Genomic DNA, 21,929 nt, shown 5'->3' on the forward strand with positions numbered 1-21,929 from the left:
TCAGCAAGCTGCTGTTGAGCCGGTCTGAAAGTACCAAAAGAACTAGGATTTTCTCTTCCTTAATTGAGCAGCTTTGTTCTAAAAGCCTTAAAAACATTGCTAAATTGCCAGATGTAGGTGAGTTAGTAGTGAGTGAAAGGTTCACCTTGGCAGATTTTAGAATGTTAGCCATTTGGGAAAGTTTCTATGAATCAGATGCTTTCCCCCACATTGTGCTTACTGCTTCTACGTTGGTACAGTATTTAAAACAAAATCCAAAGTTCTCAAGCATCAGGTAAGTTATATGTGTGGTGATGTGCACATGCTATATACATTGCAAGCACCTCTTAAAAAACAAAAACAAATACTGCTAAGCTAGCTGTTTCTTTCCATAATATTTAGTACTTTAAAAAAAAGTTAATATTGCATGGTTCCAATTGTCCTTCAGAGGCATTGTTTTAGTAGCCTTAAATTAATACACAGGAAGTTCTAATTTCCGCAAATCAACATACAATTTTTAAAGATATAACTGGTGAATACAGAATACACATTACAGAATAGTGCAAGTTTATGTGTACCTTCAAACTCGCCCCCCCCTAAAAAACACATTTGCATTCACATGTTAAATTCAGTTGACTACACTGTTTAATCTTGCCATGAATAAATATTGCTGATATGAAAAATGGTGACATGGTACAGATCACTCTGTTAGGGTTCAGCCCTGTACTGAGAAATGTTGAGTGACCTTAATGCCTGGTAACCTGGACCAGTTAGCACCTTGCAGAAATGTGCTTTTCAGGGAAGAAAAGCTTCCGTTTTTTAAGCAGCACTATTTCTTTAAACAAAGGTATGAAAAGGATCTTAAAGGTAGCTAGTCTGCCTTTCCTCTTTAAACTGAACATATGCAGTCAAACAAACAAAAAGCAACTCCTGAATATAACTGAAGCATTTGCATTAATAGTTGCATTAAAAAAAAATCTAAGGCAGTATCTCCTTGAGTACATCTTCTAAAATTGTTCAAAAGTACAATAAACTCTTTTATATACATGTTTCCACATGCCTGTTAGTGTGTCACTCGAATGTATAAAAATAATCACTAAAACTTTTTATCCAGAACATTACAACATTGCTGGGTCCTTTCCCACAATTTTAAATATAGTTATGACTCTGTCCAGCACACACTTGGAATTGGAGTGTAATTCATAGGTTCCCCCTTTCTCAGTATTAAAGCCTCATCTTTTGGTTTGGAAATAGCCTCCTATGCTAAAAGGGAGAGCATTAAAAAACAGTTTAGTAGTTGTTTGCTGTAGCTGATGCTTCAAAAACCTCTGTTATGCAAATTAAATCATGCACGCTGTGGATTTCTTAAAGTGAACCAAGTTAACTTTGAAGCAAAATGTCTATTGGTTGCTAAAAGAAACTTCATCCCACAACTTCCCTCTTACCTTCAGTGAATGAACTGCAGAGTCCCTGTGTTAGCTATTGCTCCGTGGTGCTGGGATTTTGATTCTCTTAGGCATCAGGGATGTGAGCATTCCAGCAGTTACACCAAACAATGAGAGAGAGACTCTCTGCATGCCCCAAGCCTATGGAGCATTACGTCATGGCAATACCATATAAGGAACTCTGTGTTGTGCAGACTCGTTGTGTCTGTAGTGTATTTCAATGATAGCCAGAGCTCAAAGCTTATTAATGTGTTCTGGCTCCAGCTAACACTTTGGACTGTGTGAAACATTTCGTTTGTCTAATCAGTTTGTGGCCAAAATGAATGTTCGGGAGAGTTAAGTTCAGAGCAGTTCCTTCTCTCTGCTGATGACAGAGTAATAAACTGGTTGTTGCATTTTAATCTTTTCATCTTGGTTTTCCACAACACAACTGTTTGGGGGAATTGGATCGTAGGTTTCTCCCTCCTGCTCCTTCTCTTAAAAAAAAAGGGGGGGGGAAGAAGCTTAGCTGAAATCCTTTGAGAGAAGTATGAACACCAAGCGTTCTTCTTCTTTTTGTTCTGTGTTTTATTTCCTGATGATGTAACTAGAAAACAATTCTTCAAGTGATGATGGGAAGGCCAGATGAGAAACTGGGGTGTGTGTTGAGTGTTTGCTCACTATTTTCCCCTTTAAGCCCACTTTTACAGCCCTTTCACTTAAATTTGATTAAGATTCTTCACTGGGTATGCTGTACTAAATTGAAAGTTTTTAAAGAGGACATTCATTTGATTAATAACTGGGAAAGATAATACAGGGAGGCTGAAAACAGAGAAAGAGTTTTATAATTTAAGGGCATGTAACCTAATTTGCTTCTGTGTTCTGTGATGGGGGGAGGGACTGCAAGAAAAGGACTACAAAATCTCATTGAAAGGTTATTGGGAATTATCTGATTAAATCCCCTGCATGTTAATGAAAGAGTCTGAAGCTATATGAATAGCTCTTTAAAACCACTTTGTTGTGTCCCTAATCCATGTAGCAGAGCACATCTGCCTTCATTTATGAATTACTTGAAGTTCAGTCCTTTGCGGTATAAGTCTGTCCATGTTTACTCAGAAGTAAGTTGCTCAAAGTTTGGGGGAATTTACTCCCTAGACACTGAGTTTAGGATTTCATCCTTTAGTTGTTTACTGATGCATACTTTAATTATTCAAATATTATAAAATATTAGTCTGATATTCAGATGCATAAAATAGCACAAGCCTATGGTTTTCTCAGTTTGACTTTCTAAAAGAAGTTGAGTGACACCATGAAAATATGAAGAAATTATTTGATTTTTTTTTTGAAAAATACAATATTTGTCAGAAGTGTATTTCAATTATGTAACTGTCATAACATGGGAAACATCCTTTTACCAGATTAAAGGTAAAGGGTAAAGGGCCCCTGACCATTAGGTCCAGTCGTGGTCGACTCTGGGGTTGCGGCGCTCATCTCGCTTTATTGGCCGAGGGAGCCGGTGTACAGCTTTCGGGTCATGTGGCCAGCATGACTAAGCTGTGTCTGGTGAACCAGAGCAGCACACGGAAACGCCGTTTACCTTCCCACCAGAGTGGTACCTATTTATCTAATTGCACTTTGACATGCTTTTGAACTGCTAAGTTGGCAGGAACAGGGACTGAGCAACGGGAGCTCACTCCATTGCAGGGATTCGAACTGCTGACCTTCTGATCGGCAAGTCCTAGGCTCTGTGGTTTAACCCACAGCGCCACTCGCGTCCCTTTACCAGATTAGATTACTTGTTTATCTAGTTGAGTACAGTATTGTCTACTCGGGTATGGGGGACCTTTGTCTCTTCTGAGCCACAACTCCCACCATCCCCAGCACACATGGACAGTGGCCAGTGTTGATGGGAATTGTAGTTCAGCAACATCATTCTAGAGGACCAAAGGTTCCCCACACCTGTGCTACCTGCAAGCCTCTGGAGATAGGCAAACAGGTATTTCCCATTTGCTTCCTTTAACTAGAGATGTAAGTGGTTGAACCTAATACCTTGTGCATCCAAAGCATGTGCTCTATCACTGAGCTGGGGTCACTGTATGCAATTATGCAAAATTAAAAATATCCCTTTGTGTAGGGGTGGATAGAGGACACATCTGCTAGGACTCTGGGTGATTTGTAGGGTTTCTTACTCCCAGTTGATCAACAACTAGGTTCCTGAAATGGAGAAAGCCTGAGAGAAAACCAGGAGTGTGTTTGTGTGTGCTCTGCTCTTGAAAGTAAAATTGTCAGGCTGAGCATGTATTCAATTCATAATTTTAAGTGTGTCCTTGCTTATTTATTCAAAAGATTTATTGCTTGCACTTCACCATAATGTTCCAGAACACGTTGCAACAATGCAAACTACAATTTAAAAAAGAGGGTGGTATTCAAATAAGTTTAAGTAGACCTACTGGAATTTATGGCCATAACACAGTCATTAATTTAAGTGGGTCTACTCTGTGTAAAACTTAGTTGAATATGACACAGATCAAATCATTAGTGTTATAAAACAAGTAAATATATATATATATATAAATATATATAAATATATTCTAAAAGGAATATAACAGTATAAATTCAACAAGAGGGCTGAATTCCACAAAACAAAACACGCTGAACTGTCAAAGATCAGGTTGAACCACAGCATCATGTTATAAAATAAAAGTAGATACTACAAACCTGAAGCACCTCTGATGATATTATGACCAATTCCGCTTTTCTAAGACACTTCTTCGCATAGTCTGCCAGGATTAGCTACACTCTGAGTAGACCCATTGACTTCAGTGTGGTTAAGCCTATTGATTTTAGTGGATCTTGGCTACCACCCTATGTATGCTTGCATAGAAACCAATTTAGCATTGTAAAGAGACAATTCTTTACAAATAGAATCATAGAATTATAGAGTTGGAAGGGACCCTGAGGATCATCTAGTTTAGCCCCCGGCAATGCAGGGATATGCAGCTGCCCCATACAGGGATCAAACTGCAACCTTGTCGTTATCAGCACCACACTAACCAATGGGGGCACAATCCGTCCTTGCTACCAAAAGAATAGGAAGGGAATTGTCCATTGAAGTGATGGGGAAACTGGTTTTCTTTCAAAGGTGGAGGAAGTAAAGTGCAAAAGGTGGGAGGTGGGGAGAATTAGGCTCAGATAATGTGTGAAAAATTATAGATAAAATCAAGGTATTGCACTATTGGCTGTAAAGGTGTGTTGGTTATCCCTAATTTCCGAGTTGAGCAAAGAATACTGTATGGTATGCACTCAAAATCGCCCTTGTATATACCATAAGCAGCTGATATACTTGCACTTTCATCTAAATGCTTCCAACTCAAAGGTTACTGTCCAAAGCTGGGTAACAGCAAATATTACATAATGCTTTAGGACAGGAAATGAAGAGTGTGTTTCATTAATGTTGAGGGAGAGAATAAAGTAGGAGTTTCTGGAGGAAATAACTTGGATTATGTGTTCATGTTGTACATTCTGGCTTGACTTTAACTACTACATGTGTATGTATGTGTAAAAAAAATACCCCTGCAATTTTTCATAAAGTGCTTTGAGTTCTAGTCATGGGCTTGGGGTGGGGAGAAGAAGGCTATGAATTTTTTTTTGAAATAAAATGTCCAGTTTATTCTTCACTATCCCCTTTTCCTCACGTATATTTGACAAATGCTTGCTCGTTTGTTGTATTTTCATCTTTAAATTGAATGTGGGAATATGGCCTCTTTCCATTTTAAAAGCATACTTAAAACATACCAGACTCAAGGATTGGGTTTTTACTGTGACCTAGTAAAAGGCGACCATATTCTGTCTCCTTGGCTTAAATGTTCTGATTACAGTCTGTGCCATTTTCAGAATGTCACCCTTAGGAAGCAATTGCAAGCTTTGGACATTTCAAGCTTTGGGGGCTGGGTGAAAGTTCTAATCCGTCTGTTTATAAACTTGAAGATTCAACCAAGTGCCCTAATCCAAGAAAGGACCATATGGCTTCTTTGTGCCTGTCCCTAGATGTATAAAGAACCAAGCTTGTGAACAGGTGCTGTGCGTGAAGTTGATCTCCCTGATCCAGTGGCTGCTGCTGCTGCACCCAAAGAGCTTTGACAAAACAGCATTTATTCCTACCAGTTTTTAGAGATGCTGAATTCATTCCTGCCTGCTCCTTACTCCCCATGAATAGCTGGCTACTGTTTTTTAAAGAGGACTTAACATGTACAGTGCCAGCTTCTGCTGAATGCGCATTTCATTTGGGACCAAGATGTTCAAAGTGTCATTTTTGCAACATATGTGTCAAAACTTGCTTCACAGTACGTGACACCAAACTATTTTGTTCATGGATGTTTTAAAGCGGGCATGTCCAAAGTCGGTTTCGGGGGCCTAATCCGGCCTGCCGGCCGGTTTAATCCAACCCCTGTGGCAATTTATTTCCTGGGGTAAAATCCTAAAAAAGCTTAACAACTTCAATCCTAAAAAAAGGTGAACAACTTTGGCCAGCCCTTTTGCTGTATTTTAATATTTTGTTGGAAGCCGCCCAGAGTGGCTGGGGAAACTAAGCCAGATAAGTGGGGTATAAATAAATTATTATTATTATTATTATTATTATTATTATTATTATTATTATTATTATTTTGCTCTCTTGAGCCCAATAGATTTGGCAGGCAAGAGTGGAGGAGTTCTCCCTTCAATCCACGATGTGGCTCATCAACTTATCCTGAGCAGAAATCCCTGCATAGTTACCTGCCTCATCTGCCTTGGAGCCTGATTCTCAGATTACCCCTTCTTTATTCCTGTAGGGCATTTTCTGACACCGAGTATGTAGTGGTTGAGTCTCAGGGTCCATGGTAGCCACTGATCTATTTCTGTGTATCACTTGGTACAACACTTCTTTGAGATCCAAGTTTAAAAACAATTACTCCCTCAGTACTCATTTTAGGGAGAAGAACTTTACCATAACCTTTCTGAACCTCCCCAACATACTAGTTGATGTGATGTAGTGGTTATGAGACTCAGGTTCAAATTGCCACTTGACCATGGAGCTCACTGGCTGACCTGCCTCATACGGCTGCTGGAAGGATAACATGGGAAGGTTTAAGGGAACCATGCAGGCTGTCCTTGGAAGTGGTCAATCATGCTATACATCACTTGTAGTCAATAGTGCCCTGCACCACATTTTTTTTCTCCCCTTACTCACTTTCTTGTTTCAAAGTAGATATTTCATAGGTTATTTTGGAGGAACTGAGTTTTTTTAAATGCTATATTTATCTTTCAAATACTGCTGAAATTAACACACATTTATATGGTGAAAGTACTCGACTCTGCTAGGTGCTGTGTAATTTAGGTATTTTTATGGAGATGCTTTCTTTGACTTTTAGCGAGTGCTGAGGGACATGTTAACACTTCACCTGCTTTTTGACCATCGCAAAATTAACTGGCACATATGTGGCTTTATGCTATCCCCTACTATAATAAAATGGAGCTGGAATCTTAAATGCTAGTATCTATTCTACTTTCTGTTTCCTGTTTTTTTGGAGTGAAGCTGAAGAAAATGTGTTTCCCGATCCTGCTGGCTTGGTTTGAACATAGACCTATGAAGCTGTTCCAATACTGAGCTAAACCAAGACGCTCTGCTGCAAGGATTGGGAACCTGTAGCCTTCCACATGTTACTGCACCACAAATCCCATAATTTCTTACCATTAGCCAAGCTGTCTGGGGCTGATGGGAGTTGGACTCTATCAACACATGGGAGGCTATAGGTTCCTCATCCCCGGTCTTGGTGACTGGGAGCGGCTCTCCAGGGTATCTGACAGAGCCCTTTCTGCTACCTGTGTCCTTTAAAAAACATAATAATTCAGAAACTGAACTAAGGCGCATCTGCACACAATCGATGTGCCCTGTCACTGAGCCATGGTCCCTCCCTGAACAGTGATTTTGGTAGATAAAATTCATTTCTTGTTGTAGAAAGAGACCGTTAGTAAGAAGGAGCTGGGAAAACAGTGGGATCTTACAAATATGCTCTTCTATAAGAGGAGAGGGAATGATTTAGATGCTGACTCTTGCTAAACAATTCCTGTCTCCTTAGTAACTAATCATAGTTTTTTGAAATTTGTTGTACTTGTAAATATTATGGCAGGATAGAATACCACAGAATCAGAGAAACAAGAGCTAAAGCCTGATTAGGTCATTGCGACCCTTGCGTGCCAACACAGAGCTGCTCCCTCCTGACTGTGGAGCCTGGTTTGTTTTGTCTACTCAATGCTTTCAAATAATTTGGGCCTGAACTTTTGATTTTTTTGTGCTTTAAAAAACACACAGATTAGCTTTAACAAAGCACGTATAGACCAGTTGATCGATCAGGAATTAAGGAGCATGATGCCTTTAAAGTATATTCAAAAATCAGTCTTCTTTTTCTTGCTCAACCCAGATAAGGTGGAAGCACTGTTGGATAGATAGAATCCCTCTCTCCAGACCAGGTAACTATCTGATTTGGGTGGGCTTTCGATCCCTCTGAGAGACCAGGATCTCAGCTTGTGCGTACTCCTTGATTCAGCCTTTTCACTTGAGGTGACTCCTGTAATGTGGAGTGTTTTTCTTTAACCAGCATAGGCTGTCATGTCTTCTGAGATAGTCTGGCACCAGTTACCCATGCTTGGGTAACATCCCTTTCAGACTACCGTAACGTGTTGTGACATGCAGTGCATGAGGCTTACCTTGAAGCTGGTTTGGAAGCTGCAATTAGTTCAAAATAATCAGCCAAGACTTTAACTTGGGTGACTCATTGGGAACATATTTCAGCACATTTGAGAGTTCTGCATTGGTTAAGGCCACCTTTCCCCATATCAGTTTGTCCAAATGATCTTCCATTGAGATTTTTCTCACAGTGCTACTAACCACCTGAGATCAAGCTGGTGTCAATAAAGGAGCCTTTTCATCTGTGGTGCCCCAGTTGTGGAATACTCTCCTCAAGGAAGTGTCTCTGGCGCCCATTGTATTATCTTTTAGATAAGACATTTAGAAGAAAATTATCTCAGGCATGTTAGTGAGTTGTGCTTTTAAACTGTGGGAATGATGCTTTTCCATTCTGCTCTTTTATTTGGTTGTCTGTTCAACTGTCTATTAGTTTTAATTGTTCTGTTGTATACCTGCTTTCCCTCCCCCCCAGATTTTAAATTGTATTATAAACCTCCCTGATATAAATATGTGTCAAGAGCAGTATAAAAATGCCTTAATTTTCCCCACACACACTATGCAGACAGCAGCCTTGGCTGCATAAATCACTCAGGCTGCCACAGTTCTGAGAAGAATGATGCATGTATCTGCAAGCATGTTCATTGCATTCTTAGCTTACAAATTACATGTTTTAGGTGTAAAGTATTTTAAGCATACACTTTAAAATGTAAAGGGAGGCTATATGGGCAGTTTAACTTGCTGCTTGCAATTCCTTTACCCTGTTTGCTTCTTATCAAAGAGGCAGTTGGCCAATGCACATGGCTGTTAACTGAAGGGCTGGTGGTTTGAGCTCACCCATGTGTTAGGCAATGCCTTCCTCATACCTCCCCATAATTTTCATGTGGAGGGATTATGACTCAGAGGTACAAATATGCTTTATGTACTGTGGGTCTCAGATTTGATCTGGCTGAGACCTTAGAACCCAATGTAGAAAATACTGGGCTAGATGAAACTGAGACTGACTCCTTATGAGATGGAGGTGCTGTGGTTGGGCGATTCTTGTGTCCAGGAATTAGGTGGGTGACCTGGCAAAGTGGGGAGGAGCCAGGTGATACATTTTCAGTAGCATGCACCAGTGTCCTATAGTTTAACGTGGTGTGTGAACCAGACTTTTGTGAACTTATTTGCCTTTTTAACAGGCTTGAAAGCCACATGACTACTGAATTAATTGAATGGCAAGCTAGAAGTCATGAAATAAGCTTTCGTATTTGTATTATTTCTTATTTTGTGGTTTAGGTATTCAATGGTTCTGTTGTTTTAAGAAGGATAGAAGAGTTAAAGCAAGTTATCTGTGCAAACATAGACTTTGTAGAAAAAAGTTTAATTAGATTATAACAAGTAGTCAAATAGAATATGTTGCCTTTTTATAACTAATTGAGGAACACTTTAAGTAGAAGCTTGTGCCAAACCTTCTGATGTCAAACTGAATTTGAGGATGCGTTAATTTTTGAATCTGATTAGCTCCAGAGAAAAAATGTTTTGACATGACAGGAACAATAGAATACATTTGAAGTGTGTGTGTGTATGTATGTATGTATACGCACACACAAACTTGTGCAAGGTGGGGAGGGAAATTTAATTCTGCACAGTGTTTCTGCATTCTTCCCCATAGTGTTCTGTGGGTAGGGAAAGATACACAGTGTTTCAGTTAGGCAGAATTGCCATATGATCATATGTGCTAAGCTCTTGTTCCTTATGGTGTCAGAGACTCGTGGGGTTTGCTTGATGTGAATCATTTCTTTCCCTTAAAAAGGCACTGAGAAATCTGTCGTTGCACATAGACCTAATGCATGCAGTTGTTACATGCATGATAGTACTTCCAAGGAAATCTTCATGGGTGTTTGATATCAGTTAATCAAAGATCTAATGCTGTGTCTTAAAAGTATAGTAAAAGGTAAAGGGACCCCTGACCGTTAGGTCCAGTCGCGGGCGACTCTGGGGTTGCCCTCACTTTACTGGCCGAGGGAGCCGGCGTACACCTTCTGGGTCATGTGGCCAGCATGACTAAGCCGCTTCTGGCCAACCAGAGCAGCGCATGGAAACGCCGTTTACCTTCCCGCTGGAGCGGTACCTATTAATCTACTTCCACTTCATGCTTTCGAACTGCTAGGTTGGCAGGAGCAGGGACCAAGCAATGGGACCTCACCCTGTTGCGGGGATTCGAACCGCCGACCTTCCGAGCGGCCAGCCCTAGGCTCTGTGGTTTAACCCACAGCGCCACCCGCGTCCCTAAAACTATGGTAGCTTGGGTTAAATGGAGACTGGTGGGTGCAGAACTAAGTGAAAGGTATGAGCTCAATTGCTCAACGTAGAATGGGAAGGAAGAAACGAATGGGACATCTGCATTATGCACCTGGCTAGCAGATGCGTAGATGTACTCAGTATTTGTTCTGGGGTGTGTGCACTAGAAATTACAGGATGCAGTTATAATAACCAAGAAAAATTGAATTGTTTAGCCTCCAAAAACCAGGCAAATTAATCATTTTTTTTTTCAAAAAAAGATCAAATCTTCATAACTTGCATCTTTTACCTGTTGTCTTATTTGTGGAAGTGAAAGAGCTCAATAACAAATGGAGACGATCAATTACAGCATAGAAAAACCCAAGAACAAAAGAACCAGCTGAACAAAGAGATTAAGTGAGCTGCAGCAGAAAACTTGTCCTAAGCAATTTGTTAAAAGAGCATAACAAGTTGGAAACCAAATCTAATATGGAATCTATCTTTTTTATTTTCATATTATTATTCTTGCAAGAACTCTGGATTTCTGTTCCTGCCAGCCACCAAAAATCTTATTTAGTCACATCTCACTTCTGATTTCTGAGATTTCAGTTGACATTTCCAGTAAGACTTTAGATATACGGTATCTTTGTGAACCTGTTGGCTACACACTTGGTTTAAGAATAAAATGAAAGCTGAGATTGTCAGGAATCTGAGTTCTGCAATCAATACCAAATTCTGTATTTCTGTATCCTGTTCCATCGCAGTCTACACAATATTGCACTGTAGTACAGTGGTGCCTTGCAAGACGAAATTAATTTGTTCCGCGAGTTTTTTCGTCTTGCGAATTTTTCGTCTTGTGAAGCACGGTGTTGGAAAAGTTTTGGGAAAGCTTCAAAAATCACCAAAAACCTCAAAAAAGGCTACCACACCGCGTTCTATGAGTTGCTCCTCGAAGTCAAGTCGCAACTGTATTAACGGTGTTAAGAAAAAGGAAACAAACTTGCAAGACGTTTTCATCTTGCGAAGCAAGCCCATAGGGAAATTTGTCTTGCGAAGCAGCTCAAAAACCGCAAAACCCTTTCGTCTAGCGAGTTTTTCGTCTTGCAAGGCATTCGTCTTGCGGGGCACCACTGTAATATAGTTTATGGATGCAACAATCATATTTCTGTACTATTCAGTACTATGGACGTAGTATTTTTTCTAATGATAATTAGGATTTTATTACAATCTAATTCTTTACTAACACAATTAACATTTTTAATATGTCTCCTTCAGAGTTGTCTCCCAAAACAACTCTTAACTTGTGGTCTAGTCTTACAAAAAGTGCCCTGCGCCCCTCTCTGTCACATCCAGGGCAAATTCTATTTACCCTCTTTCCAAATACAAATCTCTGACTAGCCAAACAGTTATATCAGTACCCTAGGGGTACTGAGCAAGTTTATTTCTGTTAAGGAATTTGTGCTGAACCGACACAGTGGTTAATATATCCCACATGCACTATTCTGGAAAGCAGATTTCTAAGGAAATAACTCCGCTTAAAGAAATGTTGACCTATCTGTTTGATAGATTGATGACACAGGTATTTGTCTTGGTCGTGTGGCTCAGTTCTCTATTCTGGAAAAGTACTTTGTTAATATCTTGGGGACATGATCCAGCCAACGATAAGCACTCTGAAGCCTCATTAATTTCTATGGGAGGGATTTGTGGAAAAAACTGTCCCAATGACATTAACTTTGGGCTCTTAACTGAATCTTGACTTGGTTTCCTAGGTCAGGGGCAGATGTAACAAAGGGGTCACTTAACTACATTTAAGGGATCCTGAACTGGATATGGCCTCGTGCTCTCCCTCCCCTCACACCACTGGAGTGCATCCCCCTGTAGGGATGGCTTACCAATAGGCACAGAGGTGTGTTACCGAATGTGCAGTCTCATTAAAGAGCAGGTGGGGAACATTTGAGAGCCACATTCCCTTTTAGGCAACCTCTTAAGGGCCACATACCTAGGGTCAATAGGGCCAGAGGCAAACATGAGTACAGCAATAGATGTACATTTTGCCTTTTGTACAATGGGGTAGTTTCCATGCACTCACCCATTCCTAGCCTGTGTCCAGACAAGCAAGAGGCATCTTCAGAGCTCAGAGACACATTCCAGCTACTCGAAAACACCCAGGGGTACAAGGCAAGGCCAGAGCATAGTCTGGGGGGAGTTTCAAGAGGTAGATAATGTAGTCTAGGGGCTGCATTCAACCCTGGGCCTGAGGTTTCCCACACCTCCATTAAAGGATGGCACATGTTCATGTATTATTACTTGATAGCACCATGGAACTTTATTTGGATTTTTCGTCCTTGGGCACCAAAATGTTTTGAGGTGCCTCTCAGCCTCTTCTCCTGTTCCTCACCCCTCGTCCTCCCTTTAACACTCTTGAGAGGGAGCACACATGCACATTAGAATTAGAGAGGTGAGGGGAACGGATCTTCAGAGCTCAATGTAAGAGCTCCTCAGCTTTATTAAACACACTGGCCCTTGCCAGAGGATTTCGCACGCTTAATTAAAAACTTGTAGCCCTGAATGATGAGGCATGCAGGCCTATAAACAGAAACAAAGATTCTTGCCTCACAGCCGTATTCAAATGAAGGGATAAAGGAGAGGCCTCTCACATCAAAGCAGACCCAAGCCTTCCCAAAATGGCGCCCGGAACACAAAATACTTCAATGGGAGCTCAAATGGATGATATCCCTCTCCCAGGTGGTGAGGTAGCTCAACAACTTTAACCTTTCAAATACAAACTTATGGTGGAATAGGATGAATTTCTGGATAGAAAGATAGTGGTCCTGGGTTCATGCATTGAAGGTACAGATTAAGTGGTAATGAAGCATTTGAGCTCACAGTTTCAAGCAAGGAGACTGTTTAAAACTGAGGAGATGAGAGGGTCAAATAAAATTGAAATAAATGCAGCAAGTGGTTCTCGTGCCTTGGTAAAATGCTAACCGGTTAAGAATTTTCACTTGATACTCTGTGTGCAGTGTTGATGATGTTGTTTCTGCCATTCTACACATACCACAGGCTGTCAACTTGAGTTCAAGGTAAGGTAATACAGGAAAGCATTCTTTGACAAGGGAGGTCAAGATATGTGGTGGTAAGCTTTAAGCAACTGCACCAACAGAAAACTGCTAAGGATCTGGAAAGCACCTGGTTCCCAGTGACTATGGCTGGAGGCTTCTTACACGAACAGCTTTGCCACTTACTACCAGTATGACATCATGTCACTTGCTGAGTCATTCCTATGATTTTTCTTACACCCGCAAAATCTCTCAGGCACAGTAATAAATGTAAATGCATTACATCATATAGGGGGGAGAGTGAAGCCTTATTAACTCAAACTACCCTGAGGGCAGGATACTATTGTTAGTTAACAGTGGAACACCTTCGCAGAATTCGCATTGCAGGTTATAAAATATATTAACATAGTAGTCTGAAAAGTTAAAACTATTTGACTTCAAACAGAATTCTTCAGGAAAAAAAGGTGTATGATAAGCAGATAATGACTTCATTAACAGGTCTCTTTTTAAGTATTTATTTCTGCCAATGAGGTGTGTGTGAGAGAGGGAAATAATATTTAAAATTTTATAACCACCTTTCTGAACCATGCCATTGAAATTTCACACAAAGTATGTAACCGTTGCTGCTAATGAATACAAAGAAGGCAGAGCAATTTCCTTGCAGCCTGTGGTTACATTTACTGGCGAACGATTCAGTTAAAAACTACTTGAAATTCAATCATGGAATATAAAACTACTCTTACAAAGCTACTTCTAATAGTGCAATCCTATACATGTTTATTCAGAAGTAAGTCCCCTTGAATACACTGAGAATTGCAATGTAAGTGTTTTGCAGTATACTTATAGGAATATTTACTTTAGAGTAAGTCCCAATCTGTTCAGGTTACAGTGCAGTCTGGAGAGTTTATCATTTGTTCATTAGTACTGTATGTGGCAAGTCATTGCTAGCCTGGAGATGATAGGTTAGATTGCATCAGGACTGATGTAGCGCTTTCAGTAGACTGGAAGGGAGAAGGTGTAGGCAGCTCTGACTCCCTATATTATAACTTTGTAAAAGCAGTTGCCAACTTTCCAACAAGTCTTCTGTGTCCCATACATTTACCCTTTAACAGCAGTTTGATCTGCAGACATTACCAGGCAATCGTGTTCCTTGCCAGGACTTGAAAATATTTGCTTGTCTGCTGTTAAATGCACCAGCACATGGGTCGTTCCCCCCCCCCCCCCGATCAGCTGGCAACCCTAGTTATAAATAGGGTGAATGCATTGTTTGCCATGTGGTCTTTCTAAAGTCACAGTTTACAAAGGAACACTCTTTCCTGCATGCCATATTGAAATTAATCAGGTTTATATGTTGGGAGCACATTGCAGATCAGAATATTTAAGTATTCAGATACAATTCACACCCATTTCAGTTAAAATTTGTTGCCTTTAACTTTATGAGACTTAAATGAGATGTTCTGGATTGGGACCTCGAATTATATTGCACTTCAACTTTTCAACCAAATCATTGTTTTTCAGGGATTACCTGATGAAATCCTCCATAGGGATTATTTCTGAAACACGATTGAAACCAAGCTGACAATGATTGCAATCCAGTAGGCTCCTTTAGTTGTGCTGGGACATTGCACATATGTAGTGGGGCTTTTGCAAGTAGCCTAGCATGTGTATCTCAAAGGTTATATGCAGTGCAATTTGGAAAACCTGTTGTGGGCTGTTCAAGATAGATATATCTGGAAAATGCCACAATATGTCTCCCAAACTGTATGGGACTATAGGAACTTCTCCTGAAGCTATTAGTGATATATTAGCCCTAGGAAAACTTCTTAAGGTCTAGTGAGCAAAGTTACGTCTCTTTCACTAGCAGATCATCGTTTGAGGTCCCAAGCCCCTGACACTGAAAGGCAACTATTTTTAACTCCTGAGCATTACTTAAGTCTTGGTATACTTGTGGTGTTCAGCTCATGACTTTGGAACTCTTAGGCCTGCCAGCCCTGTGACCTCAGTCATACCATTGCCTGTAAATAATCTTGTATGTTAATTTTCATTCTGAATGATGCTCTATGTATGGTCTTTCACCACTGCTTGTGTGTTTATGTGGGAAGTGCCTTTCATGTTTTCTGAGGCTGTCTGTTTGGAAAAATTGCACAGCCTCATTTGATCCTGAATGAACAAGTGCTCTATGAAAGGATGGGTAACTGGACATGGGACTGTAGTAAAGGGTTTTTAAAGAAAATAATTTTGAATCATCAGTGCTGATGGTGGGATTAAGAGACTTGCAGAAGAATCTTCCGTCTAGAAACTGGATGGGTTTATTTAAGGTGGCTTAAAAAACCCCCCACACAACACATACAGTTTACCACTGCAGTTCATTTCTGACGTTATATTTTCTGGATTATGAGTCATGGATGTCATTATAGTTAAACATCCATGTGCAGAATGAATGCACTTCAGAGGGACAGAAGTTAAAGAAAAACAGAAGTGTGAATAACTGCTAATGGCATGCTTCATGGCTCCATTCAGTCTGCCATTTCATTTCATCATACATAAGGGGGATAGTTGAGAGATACCTTTCTTGACATTTAAATGGCAACACATGTTTGCAATGGTGAATGGAAACTATAGTTGAAAAAAGACGGGCATATGGCATTGAGAAGGCAAGGAGAAATTTGTTGCCCTAATATGCACCATGTAATTGGTACACTTAACTTGCTGAAGTGGCTGTTTTATTTTATTTTTTTAAAAAAACTGTTCTCCATTTGTGTAAGTTTTCCCAGTCCGTATGTGTTTAGTGCCTTCAGGACTTATGTGCACAGAAATCAGGCTAGCCTCATGTTGTTCCAAGGGGAAGTTGACAGACAGACAGGAGTGTGTAATAGGAGCATGGGTAGTTTTTATTGAGGAGGAGGAGGAGGAGGAGGAGGAGGAGAAGAAGAAGAAGAAGAAGAAGAAGAAGAAGAAGAAGAAGAGGAGGAGGAGTTTGGATTTGATATCCCGCCTTTCACTCCCTTTAAGGAGTCTCAAAGCGGCTAACATTCTCCTTTCCCTTCCTCCCCCACAACAAACACTCTGTGAGGTGAGTGGGGCTGAGAGACTTCAGAGAAGTGTGACTAGCCCAAGGTCACCCAGCAGCTGCATGTGGAGGAGCGGAGATACGAACCCACTACACCACACTGGATTGGTGTGGTGAGCTTTAACATTTGTTAAATTAGAATTTCAGAAACAGAAAAATAAGATAACATAGGAACATCAGAGATGCATTAAATACACAAACATGTTGTTGCGTTTTACAGTCACAGGTATATTAATGTTCAGTGCCCTTGGATATGTTATGATACTATTAATTATGTCTCCCACGCCCAGTTGAGTTTACAGTGCAGTCCTACCAACCTTGACTTAGAAGTCATATCTATTCAACTCACAAAGACTTCCTTCAAGCAAACATCAATAGAATTATGTTGTATATCATTTGATACCTGAAAAGTCATCTTACCCCTTATGTACCTTATGATCACTGTGCTCCGCAAATGAGGGCCTCTTGTAGATATTACCTTTTCAGGACGTCTGTTCTGCCCAGTATAAGAATTGGGTCTTTTTTTGCTTACTATTTCTTAGAAGTCCTGTACCTCTAACCAGTGTTTGTAACTTTTTGTCAAAACTGTTTCATATACTTTGCTAAAACTTCTCTAACTCTGTAGGTGGTCATTATGTTTTGTTTCTTTTAACTTTGTAGATGGGCAATACTGTTACTTAAGTATACGTAAACGGGACTTGCTGCTAGCCTTCTTTTCCACAGCAGTAGCATCCCTGTGCTCAGATAAGATAACAACCCCCTCTCAATTTCCTGTGAGCGAAGTCTTAAAACTTTTTTGTAGACTGTGGCTGTTGCTGAATGCAAGCACCCTGCCTTTTACTTTAAGGTTCTTTCCTAGGAAGCTCGCCCCAAAATGTTTAAACACCTGGCTGATTACTGTATTAATGATTAATTATCACAATCCATCACTTATATGAAGCAGTGGGGGGGAGTGTAAAAGGGTAGGAGATGCACACATTTGGCAAAGTTCTAACAACACCTCTGACATCCCATCTGTTTTGAGGTTAAGGTTGGATTCCAGGAGGGATAAGTCATGGCCACACTTATCAAAGACTTTGGATTCTGGGTTTTAGGTGCTGCCAATTTTTCCACAGACAGGACTGAAAGGTGTCTTACTTGCCTACTGTCTAAGAGATTTTGAAATAGGCTTTCTGAAATTGCAAAGGATGATGTGTTTGAATCATCTGTGGAAATCTAATAATTGTTTATTGATGTTTTTATCAGTGTGTTTTGCAAGGATGGGGAAAAATAATGCCTGTTATTTGATACTGTTTTTAGATTATTTTCCCCTGTGTTCAGTGGTTTGAAAACTATTGCTCAAAGAGAGGATATGGTTATCTGTTGAATGTGCACTGCTGATTTCAGGCTCTACACAGGTACAATGATAACAGTTTAAAGGGGGTTACATGCAGATTCCTTATAGGGCTTTGAACGCAGGACAGGAGGAGGCTGGATTTTGCTTTGGGGATAGTACATGGCTAATTCACTGGGCTTCAATGCAACAAACTGCCTCTGAAGACGGTTTGGAAACATCATCTGGTACAGAATTTGGGGCCTAGGTTGCTCACCGGGGCAAGAGGGTTTGAACATACTGCACTGATCCTGACACAATTGCACTGGCTGCCAGTTAGTTTCCAGGTCCAAATAAAAGTGCTGGTTTTGATTTACAGAGCTTTAAGTGACTCAGAACTGCAATAATTCAAGGACCACCTCTTCCCATATGAACCAACCTGGACCTACAGTCATCATCTGAGGCCCATCTTTGTGTGCCTCCTCCACTAGGCGCTAGGACTTCGGCTGGTTAACATTCTGTGGCTTATTGAATATGTTTAAGGGAGTGGGGGTATTGGTTTGCTTTTGTGTATTTTTTGTGTATTTGGTGTTCTCATTTTCTTTCCATCCTTTCTAACGGGATGATTATTTTTAAGGCATTTCATGTTTTTTTAGAATTGTGTTATTTGAATGGACCAAAAGCCATGGTTTCCAGCTCCTTCAAAGGAAAGCCATTTACCCACCAGATCAATTCACATTTTACAGATCAGCATGCCACAGGCGAAGAGAAGGTGGGTCAGATGCTTGAATAATTCAAACTAAGTCATGTGTTTTGGAAGAAAAAAGAAGCACCTCGTGTTCTCTCACCAGTGTGTCCTAGAGGAAAATACCTTTCTGATGCTAAATGTGGCAGTCAGTTGTAGCCTGAGTATCCTAAAACCTGCCCACTGAATCTTCCCCCAAAGTAAATTACATTGGGGAGAAGGCCAACTATTGAACATCCTAGCTGGCAATCTTTCTGAAATACCAGCACAAGCGAGAGAAGATAATAGTAACATGACAGTGAAGAATAGTATCACAAATCCAGTTGAAGCATTTTTTTAAAATCACTTATAAATTTCATTAATTATTCTTTTTTGAACCCCTTGAGATATTTTTCATTTGTAGCTGTATAAAAATGTTACGCCTCTAATAGGTTAAAATATGTTTTAGGTTTGTGCTTTGTGTTCTGCCCAGATGCGGCGGGCCGGGAGCTTAGCATGCATGAACAACAGGTAGACTATTATCAGACCTGCGGAATAGTTCTCGCTTACAAAACATGTACAAATTCAGATTTCAATAAGTGAATTTTGCATTAACTTTAAATCCTCATGTTGATGTCAAGCTTACTTTGAGAACAGAATGTTTATTTCCCTTGATTCGGAATTTCAATAGTTTTGTATGTGCCAAGTATGAGCAAGCTAAATGTGGTCTCTTTGAAAGGGAAAGTGTATTAAATCTGTCTATAATTGTAATGTAGAACATGAATGTATATAATAGAATCCTAAATCTAGAGAGAGAATTTGAGAACCAGAAAACATTTCCTGTGCCATAATGGTTTAAGCAAGCACATTTATTGTAATGCACATGTGAGTGCCTGCACATATGTGCTGGTGTATAATGTGTTTTTTAAGAAGTTCGTCTCAGACAATAAATACTGAAGCCCCCCAAATCTAGTGACAACCGATGACTCACTCTGTCTCATGTCAAAACAATGCACTTTAGTAATTTTCTCATCCCTTGAGAGCCTATTAAACACTAAACAAATGCCTTGGAATGTAACTGATTGAGTGTTTAAATTATGTGCTTTTGCCTGGCCCTGTGCCAGCTTCTCACTGCAAAGGATTACAGCAAAGCAAGACCCGTGATTTACATTGACAATGATAATATGCAGTTTGCTTTGCTGGCATCATGGCTGTGTGTATTTTGAGACAAAGCGTCCAAAAAAGTTTGCATTCTTAGCCTAAATAATTTGAGATCTAAGCATTAAGCTCTTTTAATTAGGTGTGCACAATAGATGAGATAGGCTTCTGGTTTTCCTTATTCACGGGGAACAAAAAGTAGGTAATTTTTTTGTTACTTTTACAAAGTACTTTGATATAGTACTCAACATCTATATAGTACTTTTGGGTGTTCAAAGCACTTCACGTCCTTATTTTCAGCAGCCCATAAAGCAACCCTTCAAGGTGGGGCAGTATCTATTTTGCCCATACTACACCATCCAAATCCTAACATGTTCCACCTAACAGAATGGGGGCTGAGAGTGAGCGGTCCAGTGAGTTTTAATATTCAGATAAGATTTGCATGGAACGTTTGCCTGGCCTTGTGCACTTGAAAGAGAAGAATGCTGAGCGAGGACAAATGTCCTGTCCATTCTACAGGATGTGTTAGACAAAGTGCTAAGCGTGAGCATGCTGGAAAGAGTATCTGCCATCCTCAGTGGTGGTTTGAACTGCAAAAGTCACTCACAGCTCAACTGCATGCTCATCAGTCCTCCCATGATGCACCATTTCCCCCTTAAACTTACCTGGATGCTGAAGGCACTGATGGGCCTATGGAGCCTATGTGTACAAGTCTCTTGAAAGACCTAACCCTTAAGACAACATTTTAGCTGCCATCACATCTGGTGACACCATTTAATGTTTGCCGTTGTATCAGCGTTCTGCACCTATGCATTCAGTAGAAATATTTTTGTGTGAGTTTGAGGTTTTTAAAAGCCATGGAGTAAAGCCAGATAAGCCAGTGGAGAGTTGCTTTTTATTTGAGTGGTGGTAAAAGTGCTCAGAGAAATTGTTGTCTTGTGCTCAGTACTTCTTGATAGATATTTCAGGCCTACAGATGTTGGTATTTGGCAAAAGCATGGTCGTGGTGGGTCTCTTACCACTTACTTACAAAACTCATGAAATACGCTTAGCTGTGGCCTTGGTCAAAGCTTTTTCCAGCAGTGTTGAAAGTAGAGACTAATGGTCTGTGGGAAGAGTAGTTTACTGATTTCATTTATGTTATTTTGTTTTACTGATTCAGTCTTTAATTGTCTTGTGCTTGGGGGTGGGGAGAACACAAAACCCTAATTACAAATTGAGGTATAAGTCTTCGCTGAAGTTGGTATGAATTCAGAGTTAAGTTTGAAATTATGCTTCCTGGAGTACATAGACAAATCACTGAATTTATTATAGGTGAAGGTATTTAAATTGCAACATTCAGTTCATGAAAACTTTTGATTGCATGAAAATTGATGTGAAGGCACTAATGATTCGTTCTTGTGGTTGTGGTCTCTTTCTTAGTCTCCATATTGAAGAGAGGATTGCTCTACATTCTTACTAGGGAACAGGAAAATTGAATTATTGGTGCATGGCGAATGCTCTTCCAGCCTTTGGCTTTTTTATCCTTTGATTTATTTGTACTTTTAAAAGATGTATTGTTTCTGTGCCGTTATTTTAACCTTTCATTATGCACTAGGATCTTTGTGAAAATCTTTGAATCATGTGGATTTTGACAAGAGTATGCTTTCCCAACATCTGTTGAAAGTTATGCTATGAAGTGGTAGACTGTTCTTCAAATGCTAGCATGAAGTCATTAGTCTGTGTGCATCACTTCCTTGAGCCTATCTTTATGCTGTAGTGGTTAAAGTATTTGGGCTCTCCCACTGGGGTGTTATATAGAACTAAACTTGTGCTTGTGGAGGGTCTTGCTCACTCACCTACAAAACACAAGATACCCATGAAAAAGGTCAAATGTACAGAGATCTGGCATCCATTTCACAACTTGGAAGACATAGTCTTCAGCATATGTAATACATACAACTTGCCAGAAAGCAAAAAGGAAATGATTGCATTTGAGTACAATGCATTCTTCAACAATAGCTCAATGTGTATGAAATTGGAGTCTGCTGGACATATATGTCAACTAAATAAGTCAACAGTGTTTACGTGCCGTTAGCATTCTATAAAGCCAAGTTAATGTTATATGTAAATATCCTTGGGAATCTTAATTTCTTAAAAATGTAAATAGTGGTAGTATGAAGTACTCTGAGTCTGCAAACTATCGAAAGAAATGCTGTATGATAAAATATGTGGTTTCTA

The 21,929-nt window shown here is 40.0% G+C and overlaps 2 protein-coding genes across 5 annotated transcripts in view; one reads left to right on the forward strand and one right to left on the reverse strand.

The window, feature by feature from the left end:
* CMSS1 (cms1 ribosomal small subunit homolog) overlaps positions 1 to 21,929 on the forward strand; it is a 181,379-nt gene that overhangs the window by 41,334 nt on the left and 118,116 nt on the right. The window lies entirely within an intron of this gene.
* The window catches only part of FILIP1L (filamin A interacting protein 1 like), a 156,156-nt gene that overhangs the window by 36,898 nt on the left and 97,329 nt on the right, over positions 1 to 21,929 (reverse strand). Inside the window, exon 1 of one of the 2 annotated variants that reach the window (XM_083500768.1) lies at positions 1,425 to 1,573. The exons of the other annotated variant lie outside the window; for it this stretch is intronic. The gene's annotated coding sequence lies outside the window, so the exon portion shown is untranslated. Of the gene's footprint in view, positions 1 to 1,424; positions 1,574 to 21,929 lie in introns of those variants that run through there. 2 annotated transcript variants of the gene reach the window in all.

Source organism: Podarcis liolepis, assembly GCF_965112155.1.
Source record: "Podarcis liolepis genome assembly, chromosome: 4".
NCBI classification, from domain to species: domain Eukaryota; kingdom Metazoa; phylum Chordata; class Lepidosauria; order Squamata; family Lacertidae; genus Podarcis; species Podarcis liolepis.